General features: G+C 42.3%; 2 long non-coding RNA genes across 5 annotated transcripts in view; both read left to right on the top strand.

The window, feature by feature from the left end:
• The first annotated feature begins 4,648 nt into the window (after nucleotides 1-4,648).
• On the top strand, nucleotides 4,649-6,221 carry LOC141025547 (uncharacterized). Of its 2 annotated transcripts, none has more exons than XR_012187262.1 (8): nucleotides 4,649-4,769; nucleotides 4,956-5,051; nucleotides 5,137-5,199; nucleotides 5,304-5,389; nucleotides 5,497-5,629; nucleotides 5,706-5,765; nucleotides 5,849-5,909; nucleotides 6,009-6,221. It is a non-coding gene; the product is annotated as an uncharacterized lncRNA (long non-coding RNA). The 2 variants fall into 2 exon arrangements; XR_012187263.1 differs by having other exon boundaries at nucleotides 5,610-5,629.
• A 6,041-nt stretch (nucleotides 6,222-12,262) lies between these two features.
• LOC109764065 (uncharacterized) overlaps nucleotides 12,263-19,647 on the top strand; it is a 32,688-nt gene continuing 25,303 nt past the window's right edge. The window contains exons 1-5 of one of the 3 annotated variants that reach the window (XR_005759436.2): nucleotides 12,263-12,727; nucleotides 12,822-13,020; nucleotides 13,209-13,405; nucleotides 13,558-13,788; nucleotides 14,435-14,541. This is a non-coding gene — a long non-coding RNA (uncharacterized lncRNA). Of the gene's footprint in view, nucleotides 12,728-12,821; nucleotides 13,406-13,557; nucleotides 13,789-14,434; nucleotides 14,542-19,647 lie in introns of those variants that run through there. The other 2 variants (XR_005759440.3, XR_012187260.1) reach the window with 2 other exon arrangements.

The raw sequence follows: 19,647 nt of genomic DNA on the forward strand, positions 1-19,647 counted from the left end.
GTATGTGTTTGGATGATAATCCCTCTCGAATTTAACTTGTTCCTATATTTTACACATTGTTTATCTCATGGCTGGTAATGGTAACCTTATGAATGCATATCCCACATTTTAGCTAGTTATATAGTAACGCCATACTTCCTTGGATTTTGTTTTGTCAGGTTAAAGTATGCCAACCTATCTTAACTGCCATAACCAAAAGAAATTAAAATCGCCAAGGACTTCACAGTTTATATGGACAGTTAGGCAGACTAGCACTATTTAAGAAACATAGACAATACCAATCTAATATGTTAGGCATGGACTAGACTATTTAAGAAACATAAACAATACCAACCAAACCAATAGGGAGAATTTTCAGGAGTGAACTATGTTTTAGGAGGTGAGGTGGCAATGATCACCTGTCTTCCTTAGTCTATTAACGCATATTGGAATAAATATAATTACTGAAGCAACTTTATCTTTGGTAATGTTGTTAAATCTGAGTTAAGAAACACAAACAGTACTAGCCTAATCAATAGAGAGAACTGTCAAAAGTGGCCTCTGTTCTAGTAGGTTGCATGATCACCTGTTTTCCTTGGTCTATCAATGCATACTGGAGGAAATATAATTACTGAAGCAACTTTAGCATTGTTCCTGTTGTGTAAATCTGATTTGAGGAACATGAACAATACCATCCTAACCAATAGAGAGAATCCTATGTTTTAGTAGGTGAGGTTGTAATGGTCATCTGTTTTCCTTGGTCTATCAATGCATACAGGAAGAAATATAATTACTGAAGCAACTTTAGCATTCATAATGTGTGTAAACCTTATGTTCTGTGTTTTTGTGGAGAATAAGTGGCTTCAGTGGATGTCCTGGCCTCCTGGGTGACTTGATGTTTTTTAATACAGCAGTTGGTGCCATTAACCTCTTAAATTAAAATCAATGAACTTTGAATTATTCTAATCATTGTACTGGACGTGTATATGATGGATAACCCTTGATAATATAATTTCATGCCTAATTTTGAACTTGTTCACACATAACTAAAGCTGGCCGCTGTTTGGTCTCGCAGCAAATATGACTTGTTTCTTACTCATACTTGACTGGCTTCATACAAATGCTTGTCTGACTGTTGTGTAATACCGTATTACTTTCCTTTTATTCGGGCAGGTCCTGTAGGTGAGGGCATGTTCCACTGGCAGGTCACTATCATGGGACCCTCGGACAGCCCGGTTACCGGTGGTCTATTTTTGGTGAACATCCATTTCCCACAGGATTATCCCTTCAAGCCCCCGAAGGTAATTTCCAGTGTACCGCACAAATGTCTTGGGGGTCCTCAAACAACTAGTTTGCTGCTGCTTGCTATCTTATCTGTTTTTTCTGACATTCAGACATGAACCTAGTTCAGGTCTCTTTCCGCACCAAGGTGTTCCACTCAAACATCAGAACAACGGAGCATTTGCCTTGACATTCTCAAGGAACAGTGGAGCCCGGCTTTGACCATATCAAAGGTAATCTGCATTCCTAGCTTGGTGGCTGCTGCTTGACTAATTGAACACCTGCTGCTGCTACTGTAGGACAAGGTTTCCTGCTTTTTTTTCTCGTGTTGCTATTTCCATTTTCATAGGAGTACTAGATGAGGTGCTGATAGTCCCATAGATTTCGTTCTAGATTGCATAGCATAACTCCAGAATTTTGAAATTGCACACCTGGGCATATGATTATACTGTGAGCATAACTCCAGAATTTTTCATCTGTGAAAGCAAGTTCATCACATGTTTTTTTATCAATGCTGCTCACTTTTGTCACTGCCCCTTTTGTTTGTCCTGTTAAATTTTATGGAGCAAATTTTGTACTCGCTGGTTAAAATATCAAGAATGCTGACTTCTGTATTTGTCGCTATGTAAGCCATGCACTTGGGAAGCCTGGGCGTGATTAGGATTTGGATTGCATATAGACTTTCTGCTATGTTTGTTTATAACTTGGTTGTTGCCTAATATAGTGTAAATCTGCTAATTTTGTAATTTAATTTATGTTCAACGCAAGTAGGTTTTGTTTGCAAGTGGTATTTCTTTTGCGTGTGCATGAACATTCACACTGTCAATTTTTCTTATCATAATCATTTACCGTGGTGTTCGACAATACATTTCTACTGTTCTTTGTTCCTTTTTGAGGTTCATTGACTCAATTATGCATGAGATATGATATCAATTACTGTTGTCCAGTCACTGAAATAATGCTTTTCTTGCTTTGCCTAGATTTTGTGACAAGAATAAGCATGCGTCTCTGTGCCTACAAACTTGTGGGTAGTGATGATGATCTAACTAGCTTCCTGTTTTCAGGAATGAAGATCTGAATTACCCTCACCACTCTACAGAAATCAGTTTCTCATTCAGTTTCTAGAACTTCTTTATAGCTTTCTGAGTTATCTATGTCTGTTTCTTTATGTGTTTCTTGTGTGCAAGTGCTCCATTGTGTGTGTCTTGACTGTGTGTCTGACTATGTGTGTGTGTGATGTGCCCCTATCTATGTGTGTTTCTTTGTCTGTTTCATGTGTGCAAGCACTCCATGGTCTGTGTGTGACTGTGTTTGACTGCTTAGATGGGGTGATTCTGATTGTGTTACTGCTTATATGGTCTGTCCAATTGGTTTCTTCTTCATGCTTTGCTTGTGTTCGAGTGTCGTCTCCCCATATATGGGGATGTGTTGAGGGATGCAAACCATGTAGGCCGTTTCGAGCAGGCAGGGATCCAGAGACACTGGCCAGGCTTCTCTCCTGCTGATAGATGATGATAGGTTGAGCAGAAAAGTTTGATTCTTGTAACACTCACTTGCTTGGCTTCCACTCCTTTGCGTGGCCGATTTGGCATCCAATGCATCCCCATGCCCTTTTCCCTGTTTATCTCACTCACTCATCACAGCACCCTTTTCCCTGTTTTTGTTCCTTGTTTTTCTTATCATAATAATCATGTTGGTGTTTGACAATACATTTTTTGTGATATTTGTGTTTCGTTATGTCTTATGTGGATATCATATTCTTTTCTTTTTGTATTACCGATGTCCAATCACTGGAATAATGCTTTTCTAAGTATTTCAGGTAGGATATAGACAAATGTCACATTTGCTCTTCCTTGCGTTGCTAAGGACACTGATGGGTTGTGTTTGCTTACAGCGCAGGTATATTTATGGTTTTTACATTTTGTGATGCTGATGTCTGTAGTCCCAAAACGCTTATTTAGCCATGTTTTCCTTGTTCACTTCACAAGATTATGTATTCATGCTGATAGTATGTTACTGTTTCCAGGACCGAAAATTCTATAAAGAATCATTGGAATATGTTTTTTACATTTTGCGATACTGATGTATGTAGTCCCAAAATGCTTACTTAGCCATGGTTTCCTTGTTCACTTCACAAGTATTCATGTTGATAGTATGTTACTCTTTTCAGGACAGATAGTTCTATAAATAATCATTGGGATATTTCTTTGAGAAAGAAGTTAGATATCTATGGCTGATAGTATGTTACTCTTTTCAGGACAGATAGTTCTATAAAGAATCATTGGAATATTTCTTTGAGAAAGAAGTTAGATATCTATGGCACCAGAAGTATTTTGGCAATTCCACGACTAATTGGCCTTGATGACTTCAAGTATAAACAAAAGACGGCTGCTTCTGAGGGCCGTCTTGATCTGAACAACTCATCATTCTAATTTTAGCTCATCTCTACAGTCATACAAACTGGCATGCCAAGGACTGCTCAGGGTTCCTATCGCTTTCTGTTTTACCAACTAAGGTAATCAAATTTTGATCTTCAGCTTGCAAATTTATCACCTTATGGGAGGGAAAGGTTTGCATGTACATGAGCTCTGATTATCTACATATATACTTGAATTGCTTTGGATTTGTTGGACTACTATTCTACATGATGTTCTCCATGATTCACTTGATCTGTTAATTTGAGTATTTTCCTGGTGAGTTCTTTAGGTTCATCTTGTGACACAAAATACAATTTTTGGTACGTGCAGACTCTGAAATTTGGTGATAAAGAAAAGGTACCTCCTAATTTGCTCTCTGGCTCTCTTACACTTGTGTTTGTTTATATAACAGTAGTGGCCTCCTGGCTTGTAGTTGGGTAATGCAGAGAGAGGTTTGGAGTTGAAGGTTCTGAACGGGAAGCTTGAACAAATAGTTCACTTTTTCTCATGTCTTTGATTAGTTCATCCTATCTATGTCTGTTTCTTGTGTGCAAGCATTCCATTGTGTCTGTGTGATTGTGTGTGACTGACTGTTTGTGTGTGTGACTGATTGTGTGTGTTTCTTTGTCTGTTTCTTGTGTGCAAGCGCTCCATTGTGTGTGTGCGTGTGTGTTGACTGTGACTGTGTGTCATTTTATGACTGTGACTGTGCATTGATTGTGACTGTGTGTGTGTGTGTGTGTGTGTGTGTGTGTTGACTGTGACTGTGTGTCATTTTGCAAGCGCTCCATAACTACCTATTGGCACCTGATAATGCATGGAAATTTCTATAAGGTCATGGGCATGTAATTTTATGACCTACATACCTCTGTAGTTGGTAGTATCATTGCCCTTTGGACACTCTTCAATTCATTGTTGTATATTTTCCTACCACAAGTATGATGTTTGTGCTCAAAATGACGTATATGTAGAATCCAGGGTGGATGGAGGTTTTCATGATGGCTAATTTGATTTGTTATGGTTCTGATGGTGTGCTTCTTGTGTTTGAACTGAAGCCGTGGATCATTCATCAACCTGGTCTGTGTTTGTATGGTAACCCTTCTCGAATTTAACTCCTTCCAATTTTGTACACAATATTTATCTTACGGCTGCTAATACCTTATGAATGCATATCCCACATTTTAGCTAGTAATATAGTAATGCCATACTTCTTTGGATGTTGTTCTGTATATGCAAGTGTGGTGAGCTCACATATTGTGTCAGTATCTACCTACGCAGCTGAATTATTTCCGGATAGGACAGAGGTGCAATGCTTACATCCATGGCAGAAGGTTCTTTAACACTGAACTCATCAAATGTCCTTGGACTCAAGAGGTTTGTCATTGCACTCCTGACTTTGCTCGAGAAAAAAAAGATTTTGCACATTTTAATAGTTATATTTATGATACTTTTTCTACAGGAAGATGAAAAAATTATTGACCTTGTAAACAACTATGGACTAACAAAATGGTCTCATTGCAAGGTATTCTTTTGATTGTTTTATTTTTATATGGTTTGCTGAAATGCATTTCCCCCCTATGTGCAAGGTAAACACACTGGTAACAATTCTTTGTTGATGCATTGCAGGTCAGCTACCAGAACTTCCTGCTGCTGATCCTGGGATGTTTCCGAACATGCTCTCGAACATGTTCAATTTATCCGCCCTAGGACAGGTGACTACTGTGACTGTGCTCCTTTTATGATTCTGTGTAGCTCGTACTCAAATCATGGATAGTCCATTCTGCTATCACAACATGACCAGATTCACTCTAATTTGCAGTTTAGTTGGTGATGGCAGAATGAACCCACCTGTGATCGATCACGCTTCTTTATTATTCAATGTTTTGTTATTACTTTCTAATTCTTTCTTCCCTTTGCATCGATCCAATTCAGCCACTGCCATGACGTAGCAGGTATGCTCGATTTTTTGTTTTGTGCTTGAGATTTTTCTTGTTCTGTGATGCATATGTCTGACCACTCTTTTCTTAGGTTACTCGGCATGCTTGGCGTGTTTACTTCGGTGGACTTCCTCCGATCGCTAATGAACAGGTAATTGCCTTGAGTAACTTGTTATTTCTTGACTCTTTCTCTATTCGCAGGCCGTGCTAACTATTTTGTTCTTCTTTCTTCAGACGGTTGCTCTATTCTTCAATCAAGTTATGGCTGCTATCGGGGGATACACATTTGGTCTAGGTGATGCAGTTGTTAATATGAAGCTGATTTTTGAATTCATTCAAAACATCTTAGTTGTTAATATGAAGCTGATTTTTGAATTCATTCAAAACATCTTAGGTGGCATAATCATCTGAATCCAAACATATGGAATGATGCTTGGACTACGAGGAGGAACATGAACTGATTAATGCCATCAGGTATATGGGAATAAATGAGCAGAAATATCAAAAGTTATTCCTGGAAGGTACTGCATGCCAAACAACTTACATCATGGGTCTTGCTTGTAGTATTAGCTTTCTGTTTGTGCCCTTTCTATCTCTTGTGTGTGTGACTGACTGTGTGTGACTGTGACTGTGTATGTGTGACTGACTCTGTGTGACTGACTCTGTGTGTGTGTGACTGAATCTGTGTGTGACTGTGACTGTGTGTGTTTGAATTAATATTGCATTTGCTTGATGGTGTGTGCTGTATGCTTTGCTTGATGGTGTGTCCTGTATGCTTTGCTTGATGGTGTGTCCTGAATGCTTTGCTTGAATGATTGGTGTTGTATGTTTTGTTTGTTGTGGTTTAACACTGCCTTTGCCGGTCCCAAGCCCGGATGTGAAAATGTGGAGGGAGCTGCATTGATATTGCATTTGCTTGATTGTGTGTCCTGTATGCTTTGCTTGAATGATTGATGTTGTTGTATAATTTGTGTTTTGTATTGTTGTGGTTTAACACTGCCTATGCCGGTCCCAAGCCCGGATGTGAAAATGTGGAGGGAGCTGCAGTTACCTTCTTTGTATTGTTTGCATTACACACAGTTTGCATTACCTTCTTTGTATTGTTTGCATTACACACAATTTGCATTACCTTCTTTGTGGTTACTGTCCTGATTAAACATAATGTGATGTGATGAAGCTTTGAAATGCATTCTTCCTTGCTATGAAAAATCTTAGGCATGCCAGGAACTTCGTGATTCCTTTCTCAAGCTGTATGAGGTCAGTGTTTTTTTTTTTGCGAATAATATGAGGTCAGTGTTTACTTACGATAATACCAAAGGGAAGCGAATGTTCGATTGTTCTGGGTGGTGTATGGCTTCCCTAGAAAATAAAATTCAGTGCTATCTGTTCGGCTGTATACAAATTTTTCTGACCATAGAATTCGTTTCGTCTCCTAAATTAATCCTACTGGTTTTAAATCTTGTCAGCATGGATGTTCTTTTTTCTACTAATATATATTGTCAAGTAAATACATCTCCTAAATTAATCCTACTGGTTTTAAATCTTGTCAATGTGGATGTTCCTTTTTCTGCTAATATATATTGTCAAGTAAAAACGTCAGTTGTTTGTCCCAAGCAACTGGGCGCTGCTATACTGATCTTGTGTGAACACGCTCTGCGCCCTCGGATGCATTGCACGGATCTTGCCGCGAGGATTGCCATGTGAGGCGCAGAAATTGTTTGCGCTAACTGTCGGCTGAGCGAACGTTCCTTATATCCCCCTTCACTATTAGGGAAAACCTTATACACAGAAACTTACCAATACTGCGGGTTAAAAAGAAGCGCTACTACTATATACCACTAGTGCGCGGCAAACGAGCACGCTGCAGCTAAGTTTATAGCAGTAGCGCGTCTTAGCGAAGAAGCGCTACAACTATAATTCCCCTACTGTTCTCGCCAGGCTACCAATAGTAGTAGCGAGCTTAAGCAAAGCGTGCTGCTGCTAAAATTGTTGTAGCAGCGTGTTTTACGCAGAAAGCGCTGCTGGTAATGAAAGGAAAATAAAATGAAAAACATATAGAAAAGTAAATGAAAATGAAAGAAATAGAAAAAGGGGAAGGAAAAAAAGAAAATGTGAAGGAAAATAAAGAGAAATAAAGGAGAAAGGCGTAGCAGCAGCTTGCTTTCAGGGCAGGCGCTATAGCTAACTTAGCAGTAGCGCGTTTTGTCAGCCAGCGCTATAGCTAAGTTAGCTATAGCTAATGTAGCAGTAGAGCTTTTCCTGGCCCGCGCTACTGCTATTTTTGACTTAACTGCGCGGTTCTTCTTCCACACGGCCACTTCCCTCAAATTCAACTCGTCTGCCGTCGTCGCCCTACATCCCCGTCGGCCGCTGCGCTCTCCCGTCGCCATCCGCACGCCCTCGACGACGCCCCCGACCCCGACCTCGACGCCGCCCTCCGCCGCGCGCCCGAGCCCCGACCCCGACCTCGACGCCGCGTGCCTCTCCCTCGGCCGCTCCCTAACTCCGCCGGCGCTCGAGGTGAGCACGCCTACACCTCCTCCTCCTCCCCTACCTCTGCCTAGCTAGGGTTCCTAGGGTTCATCAAACTTTAGAGTTCATCTAATTAGTTATGGTTCATCATATTAGATGCTAATTAGGGTAGTAGTTGTAGATGCTTAATTATAAACTAGATGTTAATTAGGGCAGTAGTTGTATATGCTTAATTAGTTTTTAGGACAAATTCCTAGGGTTCATCAATGGGTGCTTAAGTAGTTGTAGATGCTTAAGTACCTAGGTAGGGTTCATCTAATTAGTTAGTACTTGTAGATGCTTAAGAACTAGGGCAGTAGGGTTTAACTAGATGTTAATTAGGGCAGTAGTGTTTAGTTTAGAGAAAAAAAATTCAATATAGTTCTTTTTTACTATTTTTTAGTAAGTGTTTAATAGAATTAGTAAGAAAATTAACAGAACTAGTTGAACTAGTTTATTTTTAGTAAGAACTAGTTGAATTAATAGAACTAGTTTATTTTTAGTAAGAAAATTAATAGAACTAGTTGAACTAGTTTATTTTTAGTAAGAACTAGTTTATTTTTATTTATAGTAAGTGTTTAGTTCAATTAATAGAACTAGTTTATTTTTAGTAAGAAAATTTAGGTATATGAGATTTGATGATCTAATTAATTTTTTGCTATAGAACTAATTTATTTTTAATAAGAAAATTAATAGAACTAGTTTATTTTTAGGTGTATTTAACAGTATTCTAGGTTGATTCGTTTTGAAGTGGACATGTCATATTTTGAACATGCCACATTTGTTGTTATTTTTTTAGTTAAAGCAATTACTCCCGCATCAACGTCAACGATGCCTATCCCGCATCCTCATCGTCGACTCGGCGGAGGACACCTGCTTGATCAGAGGGGACATGTCCGAGACTGGGCTCCGCCGGGCTGGTACTGGGAGGTGCTACCTTTCGGGGGGCAGAGCTTGGTAAGGAGCCAGCCCGTCGTTAACCCGAACCTTCTTTGGTGGCGGTCGCGTGGGCCAGTGAAGGTGCGGAGGCTTGAGGACCCCGCGGAGGTGGTATGTCACCGTGTCAGCGAGGAGGACGAGCACGTCCGTCGATACATGGTTGCGTTGGAGGGCAGATTCTCCAATACCTGGCAGGTTCTTCAGGGATCTCACTGGAGCTATGGTCCTATGATGGTTCCTTCTCTTTGGGTGTCCATCGCCCGCGCCGATACCCGTCGTTCGCTAGGGTTTTAGCTGTATTAGTGATGTTATATGTATGATACTATTCGAGATGTATTAGTGATAATATTCGACGATGTACGGACGCAAGAGATGATTTAGTTTTGCTTATTGAATGCACGCTAATTTGAATAGTTATTTATTTTACGATTTGGTTTTGCTTATCGAATGCTCAAATTGGAGAATTACTCCTATTTTGAATGCTCAAATTGGACCCCACCATGCGAGGCGTATGCATTTGATTAGTTGATAGCTTACAGGGTTTTTGTTTTTGCAGAAATCAAGGAGCCCCTCCATCATCCCCGCCGTCGTCCCCGTCACCGACCCCCTCCGACCTCAAGGTGAGACCAGCCAAATCTCCATGTCAATGAGTCCTATAAGATATTTTGAAATGTTTTTGTTCATATTTTCAACCATTGAAATGCAATGACCATCAAGTTTGAATGCTCATATGATGTAGATATAAACATGTATATCTTGTGTTGCTCAAATAGGATATGTGCTTGCCCAACTGGCCGGCCATGTTTGCAGGTTACACCTCCGAGTGGCCTATGTTTTGCTGGAGTGTTGATTAATTTATGTTTCGGCAAATTTCAGGCGCTCGATATGTTCTTTTTTTAGCAAAGGTCATGCCGGATTTTTTTCGTGAATTTTGGCATGACTTGTGCTAGAATATGTAGGAAATATCGAGTGGCCTGGATTTTCTAGAAAGATAATTAAACGACATTTCGGGTTGACTTTAAGTCTGTCGAGGCTCCATACATGACAGTAAACAAATGAGTGAGGGAGAAAGTCTGCACCATATATGAGAGAAGAAGAATCCCGACTGTTGTCGTGGGGGTCGTTTTTCCTTCTTCTCCTTGCGCTAGACCTTTGTTATGCACTAGGGGAAGGAGGAATAACGACCATCACCGACGGTCGAAAAATCCATGAGGGAGTGTATCCACCATATATTGAGAGAGGACGAAGAATCCCGATTGTTGTCGTGGGGGTAGCTTCTCCTTCGTTCCCGTGTGCTAGACAATTTGGTGTAATGCACTCGGGGACGAAGGGAGGAGCTACCATCACCGACGGTTGAATATATACACCACGTGAGCTGAGAGTTTTCAAGAAAATACTCGACAGATCGATAGTCAACCCGTGATGAATAATAATGATCTAATTTAGTTTTTGCAGTACATATATTTAATTTTACAAGTTTAATCTTTGAATTATGAACATAGGAAATGTCGTCATCGGGCGACGAAAGTCTCCCGGGGAAGTGCGACTGGTGCAACGACGAGCGAGGTCTGTGCGACAGGCCTCACCTGGACGAAGGGCGGCGCTTCAGCATTAAGCTCCAGGAGACCTTCGATGTTGAAACGGTACGCAACGACGACACGCTTTTTTTTCATAATTAAGCACAACTTCAACTACTTCAACGTGTAATTTTCGTCTTTTACAATTCGACTAGCTTATCCCATGCCATGCAAGACACTATGTCTTGGAGAGGATAGATTTTGAAGATCATGAAAGTATGGAAACATAGAAAATTCACCTAAGGACCCATCAGGGTATGGATTTGAAGTAAATATGTACAATTCTCAGAGCGTAACCCATTTTGGTTGCCCGGATTGGGAAGCACTTTGCAAGATGTATGATTTTCATGAGGGTATGCTTGTCACCATGGACCTTGGTGATCCTGACATCGCCGAAGACAATATGGACATTTGGGTCCTTGTTGATACGCTTCCAAAGAATGTGCGGAAGTTGGTAGACAGAACCTACTACACCGATGGCTCAGAATTAACTTAGCAGGAGAAAAATCATCTGATCTCATTAATTAATGATCTTGAGAATTACAATATCTATTGTCAAACTCCTCCACATTATGGTCAATACGTGCCACTAGTGCACGTGTTGAACTACGGTAACATCCATGGAGATGTCATGGTAAGATTTTTTACTATTACGAGCGCATGTTTTGCATAAATTCTTCTAAAACTAAACTACATTGCTAACTACGAAGTTATTATTATGTTTTTCAACAAAAAATCCCGAAGGATTGTGTGCCTCATCTGATGTTTCAGAATGGTCGCCTTGAAGTTTTGAACATACGGCCAGGCCATCCTACGAATCACACCTGTCCATATCGGATTTCTAAAACCGATGAAGACATGACAATCAAAGAATGGAAAAAATGTATGGTCAGTCGTAGGGAGCTACTTAGAAGCAACATTGTATGAAGGGCAAGAATTGGAGACAGGATAATCTCCATTCTCCATAATGGAGAGTCAGGGCCTATCTTGTTTTATGCTATTTTACCTAAGAGAAGGTAGTAGGTCCTATGAGAGAGAAGTAGGTCCTAGGTACAATGTGTTATTATGTGGTACAATGTGTTAGAGTTGATGACGATGAGGAGTTGTGATTATGACTAGTGACCAACTTCCTATATGACGTCTCATTGATGAAAATGATGATCATGAGGAGGTGTTATATGACAATGATGTATTATGATGATAAGTGTGACACCCCTGATTCAATCGTACACTAATCATACACGCAAACGTGTACGATCAAGATCAGGGACTCACGGGAAGATATCACAACACAACTCTAAAAAACATGGATAAGTATTACAAATATCATAATACAAGCCAGGGGCCTCGAGGGCTCGAATACAAGTGCTCGATCATAGACGAGTCATCGGAAGCAACAATATCTGAGTACAGACATCTAACATATAAAGCCTCCTAGAGTACCCGCCATTTTGGGGCATTCGCGTCGCACAGTGAACGTCGTTCGCTCGATCCACCACTACTGTAGCGTTTTACGGCGCTGTCAATAATCTAGCCGTCTGTTTTCTCGCACGTTATTGTTTCATGCTCCAATGAATGACGGGTGGGCCTTCTTTACCCACGGGCCCAGCATGGTGGTGCGTCTCGCGCGTGGCCTGCGTGAAAAAAGAAAGGCTCTGCAGCGACCGTGGGGTTCGCACGGTGAAACCCTAGCCACCAATCCCTCACGTCTTTGACCCACCAATCGCTCCCTTCTCGAGCTCCGCTTCCCGTTCCCCAATTCTCTCCGCCGCCACTGTGCCGCCTCGTCCTCCCCTGACCTCGGAGCCCCAACGTATGGTCACCGTCGCCGCCGCCGCTTGCGTCGTTCTTCCCGCAGCCTCCTGCAGGACGATGCCTCCCCATCCTCCATCAGCCACCGCTGTGGGCTGTGGTTCTGGACCGGTCATAGGTCGCTGCTGAGGAGCAGAGAAGGACGGCAGGGGGGGGGGAGAAGGAGCACAGGAGGACGACATGGGGGAAGGAGCAGCGAGGCCGGAGGCCGAGACGGCGCTCGCGTCATGTGTCGGACGCTGCTCGTCGGCCCTCGTTGTCGTCCTCAATCTAGGTTGCCCATCTGTGTCTCACCATCTTCTTCCTTTGAATTTTACCTTAGTTTTTTGATGATCTGATTTCAATCGTTGGTTTGCCGTTTTTCTAAGCATGATGTGTGAAGATCTGAGACAGAAAAGAAGAGGAGGAATTTTGACGAAGAGTTGGGTCATGGGGAACAAGGTGAATTCTCTCTCTCCCTCTCCCCCACCCCATGTTTGTTCCTACAGTTTGATTTTGATGTTATGGTTGATTCTATCCCTGGTCATCAAAACATACATAATTGTTGCCGAAGCCCTCTTGCTAAAGGTATGTAATACTTTATACTGACTTTCTGATATGAACAAAACAAGATGTTGCTTCAGGCCACTCTTTGACAAAATTGTGTTGCCTTTTGGAGGAAAGCACAAGAAGATATGATCGAATTGAATGGTAGTGCATTTAGCTTGTTGGTTAGTTTCCTCACCGGCCTATTTACTGTTACCTGCGAGTTTCAGGTATAATACTCCCCCCTTAGCAAAGGGTGAATTCTCTGGTTTTGATTGGCCGGGAGAAACTCCATGAGTCTTGAGGATTTTCAGAAATGTTGGAATCAGTGATGTTTTGTTTCTGATGATATTATCCGATGGAGGTGACAGGGAGAGAGGATGCTAGGTCAATGGTGTTGGTGGTGAAGGATTTTGGCGCATCCAAGGTCAGAGTAATCCAACTACCCCCCCCCCCCCCCCCGCGTACTATCTTCTGTTCATTGATTGTTGTGAGCATATGCCCAAGCTCTTTATGCCTTGATTTTATTTGCCGGTGGATCAACTCAATATGACACCATCTGTTTCATGTCAAATGCAGGATATAACCAACATAAAAACAATGCTTACAAGGAGATATCGGCTCATTTGATTGCTATATTGGCTTTGGTCACCCTTGTGGGGCTCCTTATCTCTGAAGCAAAGATGGGATGCTCTTTGGACTCAGGAAGATGAACAAGATAGAAAAAGAAAGGGATCAACCTTGCCATGACCCCATATTTCTGTAGGCTAATATCCCTTATTTGCACTATCCTACACCGAATACTTATAGGTACGAAGATTGGCTTGTGCATCTATTTACAATTTAGGCTGGTGTGCTGGCCAAGGTCAATAAGACATTGCGTGGCACCACGTCAATTGCCTCTGTTTTGATGGTGTTAGTCTGTGTTCAGTTTCAGTTGCAAAATTCATTCAATTGTTCAAGCATTGGAAAGTCAAGTTGATATGAACTGATCAACCGGAATACATAAACAGTATATTTGTGCTACACTACCATTGCAGTTCATAATCATTTTTTTAGTTTATAACAACAGTTCCCTTCAAATTATAGACTATCCATCCCCTGTTGTTCGCCAAGGCTATCTTAGATGCCGCCTCTTACCTAATTTTAAGGGAACTGTTGTTTTTTTATTATGCTATGCGTGTGCATGAGCTTTCCTGAATTAGTTATTAAATTAAATATATTTCAGGCATGTACGGTTCTGTCAAAAACCACAAAACTTATATCGTATTTGCTAGAATTATATTGTGGAGCGATCAACGACAAGACAATGAGATTTTTTCTACTGATGGGAGATGATGTAGTTCTTTTTGTAATATGTTCAGTTCTTGTTGTGATTACAGAGAAAAGAAATTTTAGCCATATTTTGTGTTGCACCTTTCCTGACTATTCAAAATACCGATGTTGATGATGACAGGGTTATGTGCCTTTGTCATGCAACACATGTCAATGGCAGTTCAGGAAGAGATGACATCACAAGTGAGCTCAATTGATAAGCCCACTAGCAGAAATTTTTTGTTTGAGGTGATTTTCTTGTTTATCTAAATAGTGAATATTCTTCTTATTATGTTCTTGCTCTAGAAAGAACTAAGCATAACATACTGAATCTGGAGCTTTTTTTCAACTACATTTATATCATTGAAAATCTTGAATATACTTTTGCTTTGATGGCCTGTCACTAATCAGGACATAGGTTACTCCCTCCTTCCCGTGCATTGGGCATCTGTGTGTGCCTAGGTCGCGATGCAGCTCCTTAGTTGCCTAATGCACCGACGGAGGGAGTACAAACCTTCAAATAGACTGATTTAGTTCGGCTGGTTGTTTATTCTTATTCATTGTGGAATAGGATAGCCATATGTATTTAATTTGCCCTCCATCTTTTTAGTTCTACATAGAAGTACATCATTTTATTTATTTATTTACTAATAATACAATCTCCATTACTTATCTTCTTTTAATATGAAATAAATCATCAGCATCGTACCTTTATTAATTTTCCATATTGTTCAGTCATCTACTTGGAGTAATTTTATAATCAAAGCATTGGACTATTGAGCAAATTGTATATGTAATTTTAATCTTATTATTTTTTATCAAATGCTTTTTATTAAATTTTATGCATAGCTGTTGGTTATTGTAACACCCCGCATGTAACTTGCCATATTTGTAACTCCGACTCTTGCCATTTCCGGCTATGTGATATGTTTTTCCCTCCGTTGTCGGGTTTTATCTTTCATTTTGTATTTTTTCATGTCATGCATTTTCATATCATGTCATCATGCGCATTGCATTTGCATACGTGTTCGTCTCATGCATCCGAACATTTTCCCCGTTGTCCGTTTTCCAATCCGGCGCTCCTATCTCCTCCGGTGCACCCCTCTAGTTTTCTTTCGTGTGCGTGTGTCAAACTTTCTCGGAATGGACCGAGGCTTGTCAAGTGGTCTTAATATATCACCCGGAGACTACCGGTCAAGTTTCGTTCCATTCGGAGGTCATTTGGTACTCCAACGGTTAACCGGGCATCCGCAAGGTCCATTTGAGTATCCAGCAAAACCCCCCTCCAAAACCAGCCCAAAACCCACCAAACTCTCTTCCATGCTCTAGGTCGTTCGATCACGATCGTGTGGGCGAAAACCGCACCTCATTTGGAGCCTCCTAGCTCCCTCTACCTATAAATATGTGGGCATCCCGAAATACGACCGCAGTCCAAACCCTAAAAAAATCCCTCCGCGCCGCCGGACGCGTCCGTACCCCGCCGGACACGTCCGCCGCCGCGCCCCATCCAGTCCCGTGGTGCCACGTGTCCTCGCCGGGTCCTCCCGCCGCCGCGGCCCGCGAGCCCGCCGCGGGCCCGCCGGCTCGTTCGCCGCCGCCCGCGCCTGCCCGAGCGCCCGCGCCTCCCCGCCGGTCTGCGTCCGCCGGCGCCGCCCCGCCGACCCGCCGCGCTCGCCGTCTTCCTCGCCGCCGACCGCCTCCCCCGCCGGCGCCGCCCCGCCGGCCTCGTCCTCTCCCGTCGCCGGCCCTCCTCCCTTCTCCTCCCGCCGGCAAGCCGCGCCGCCGCCTCGGCCGCGCCCGAGCCCGAGACGACGCCGGCCTCGATCCCATCTGGGTCAACGGAGGTTGACTCCCGAAACCCTAGCTTTTTTTCTCCAAGTCCTGTTATTTTATCAGCATCTTGCTCTGTTCCCGATGCTATAACTCTGTGCATGTAGCTCCAATTCGCGCGTGTAATACGTCAAATTGTTCGTCTCGTGATACTCTTCATTTTGTTCAATTGCACCATGTTCATTAGAGGTCATCTTGATGCCCAAATCTTCATTGGAAGAGGGCTAGTTGCTGTTATTCTCTGGTTCTTAACAGAACTTGGAGATTTGTCATTTTTTGTATCATTTATTCTGTGCATCTTTTGAGCATGAGCTCTACATGTGTTTTGAAGTATGCCATGCCTTCTTTCCAGTGGTGTAGTCCATGTATTTTTGAGATCTCTGTGGTGACTAGCACAAGCATGCAAAGTAGGCCCCGTAATAATTCTGATTTCAGAGAGTGATTTCTCTAAGTCCTTGTCTGCTGTAATTTTGTTGCCATGTAAACTTGATGCTACAGAGAGATCCATGCATAGTTTGGAGATGTTCAGTAAGGATGTTTTGTAGCTATAGTTGTAATTGATCCGTTCCTGCAATTGGTTGCAATTATGGAGTGCCATAGCATGACTCAATCTTGCTCTACTGTTCTATAAAATATTTCTTGCAGATTCTTAACATGACATGCATTTTTGCCAAGCTTATTGTAGTTGATCCATACATGATATGCAATTGTTCTTGCCATGGATAGCTTCATAAACATGCCATCTTGCTGTAGGTGTGCTTGGTTTGTAGTGAATTTCTCTGTAGTGAGTGCATCAAGCTCACAAACAGGCCTACATATTAATATTTCTGCCATGCTCTGTTTTCTGCTAAGTCTGAAACCTGATAACGAAACTTGCTATGTTTACATGCTTGCCATCATATCTTCTGGTCCTTTTTGGCTTATGGTCAGTAATGGACTTTTGTCATGTGCATTTAGTAGAACATTATCATGCCTTGTTTTGCTATGTTAAGTTCCTGTAGCATATTGATTTCGTGCTCTAAACATTGCTACCTGATGCTGATTTCTGCCATGTCCAGTTTTTCACTAAGTCTGTGAACCTGTAATCTCTTGCACTTTTGCCATGCTTGTTTGAGCTTGATATGTTGCGAACTAGCCGTAGCTCAGTGTTCATCTTTTGTCAAGAATCTCCTGTAGATTACTACCATATGCTTTGTTGCTATGTTGGGGTGCTATAGCATTATTACTTGTTGCATTTTAAGTGCTATCTTGCTGTTTATCGCAGATTAGTGTCATTCTTGTTTTGCTCGCCATTTGCAAACCGTGCATCCGATTCCGGTGATCTTTATATCGATTTCGACCGAAATCATCTCATCTTTCCAGTGGCATGCTTGATTTGCCAAGTTACTGCCATGTTCGTCATTTTCCTTCCGGAGCACGCATATGCATCGCATATCATATCTTGCACATCATACATGTTTTGCATCTTGTTGCTTGCGCATTTCTCGTTGTTGATTGTGGTTCCGTTTGTTTGTGCTCTTGTCTTGGGTAGAGCCGGGAGACGAGTTCGTGAACGAGGAACCTGTCGAGTACGCTTACGAGGATCAAGCTTTCGACAACTCTGAGAATCTTGCAGGCAAGATGACCACCCCTCGAAATCACTTCTATCTTTGCTATGCTAGATGTTCGCTCTATTGCCATGCTCGCTACCTATCACTTGTTATATCATGTCTCCCATTTTAGCCATGTCAGCCCTAACCATCCTTTCCTAGCAAACCGTTGTTTGGCTAAGTTACCGCTTTTGCTCAGCCCCTCTTATAGCGTTGCTAGTTGCAGGTGAAGTTAAAGTTTGTTCCATGTCGAAACATGGATATGTTGGGATATCACAATATCTCTTATTTAATTAATGCATCTATATATTTGGTAAAGGGTGGAAGGCTCGGCCTTATGCCTGGTGTTTTGTTCCACTCTTGCCGCCCTAGTTACTGTTATACCGGGATTATGTTCCTTGAGTTTGCGTTCCTTACGCGGTCGCGTGATTTATGGGACCCCCTTGACAGTTCGCCTTGAATAAAACTCCTCCAGCAAGGCCCAACCTTGGTTTTACCATTTGCGACCTATACCTTTTTCCCCCGGGTTTTCTAGAGCCCGAGGGTCATCTTTATTTTAAACCCCCGGGCCAGTGCTCCTCCGAGTATTGGTCCAAACTGTCAGTCGCCGGTGGCCACCAGGGGCAACTCTGGGCTGGCCTATCGGAAGCTTGGACAATCCGGTGTGCCCTGAGAACGAGATATGTGCAGCTCCTATCGGGATTTGTCGGCACATTCGGGCGGCTTTGCTGGTCTTGTTTTACCATTGTCGAGATGTCTTGTAAACCGGGATTCCGAGACTGATCGGGTCTTTCCGGGAGAAGGTTTATCCTTCGTTGACCGTGAGAGCTTATGATGGGCTAAGTTGGGACACCCCTGCAGGGTATTATCTTTCGAAGCCGTGCCCGCGGTTATGAGGCAGATGGGAATTTGTTAATGTCCGGTTGTAGATAACTTGTCACTTGACCCAATTAAAATACATCAACTGCGTGTGTAGCCGTGATGGTCTCTTCTCGGCGGAGTCCGGGAAGTGAACACGGTCTGTGTTATGTATGACGTAAGTAGGTGTTCAGGATCACTTCTTGGTCATTGCTAGTTGACGTCCGTTCCTTTGCTTCTCTTCTCGCTCTCATTTGCGCAAGTTAGCCACCATATATGATTTTGCCGCTGCAGCTCCACCTCTTTGCACCATTCCCCCTTTAAGCTTAAATAGTCTTGATCTCGCGGGTGTGAGATTGCTGAGTCCCCGTGACTCACAAATTCTACCAAAACAGTTGCAGGTGCCGACGATGCCAGTGTAGATGATGGCGTCGATCTCAAGTGGGAGTTCGACGAGGAACGTGGTCGTTACTATGTGTCTTTTCCTGATGATCAGTAGTGGAGCCCAGTTGGGACGATCGGGGATCTAGCATTTGGGGTTGTCTTATTTTCATCTGGATTTTGACCGTAGTCGGTCTATATGATTGTATTTTGGATGATGTATGCATAATATTTATGTACTGTGTGAAGTGGCGATTGTAAGCCAACTCTTTATCCCATTCTTGTTCATTACATGGGATTGTGTGAAGATGACCCTTCTTGCGACAAAACCACAATGCGGTTATGCCTCTAAGTCGTGCCTCGACACGTGGGAGATATAACCGCATCGTGGGCGTTACAAGTTGGTAATCAGAGCCATCCCCGACTTAGGAGCCCCCTGCTTGATCGAATCGCTGGCGTTGTTGAGTCTAGAATAAAATGTTTTGAGTCTTAGGATTATATATATCGGAGAGTAGGATTCTTTTTACTCCTCAGTCCCTTCGTCGCTCTGGTGAGGTCTCCTGACGTAGAAGTTTTGACTACTCTCTCCTCAAATTTCACTAAATTTTTTTTTTAGGATCACGCGGGTATCTTGGAATCGTTCCGATCGATTTGTGACGAGAACATTGTTCTTGGTGCCTCCTGTCATTTAGGGGTT

Source organism: Aegilops tauschii, chromosome 6 (genome assembly GCF_002575655.3).
Source record: "Aegilops tauschii subsp. strangulata cultivar AL8/78 chromosome 6, Aet v6.0, whole genome shotgun sequence".
Lineage (NCBI taxonomy): Eukaryota > Viridiplantae > Streptophyta > Magnoliopsida > Poales > Poaceae > Aegilops > Aegilops tauschii.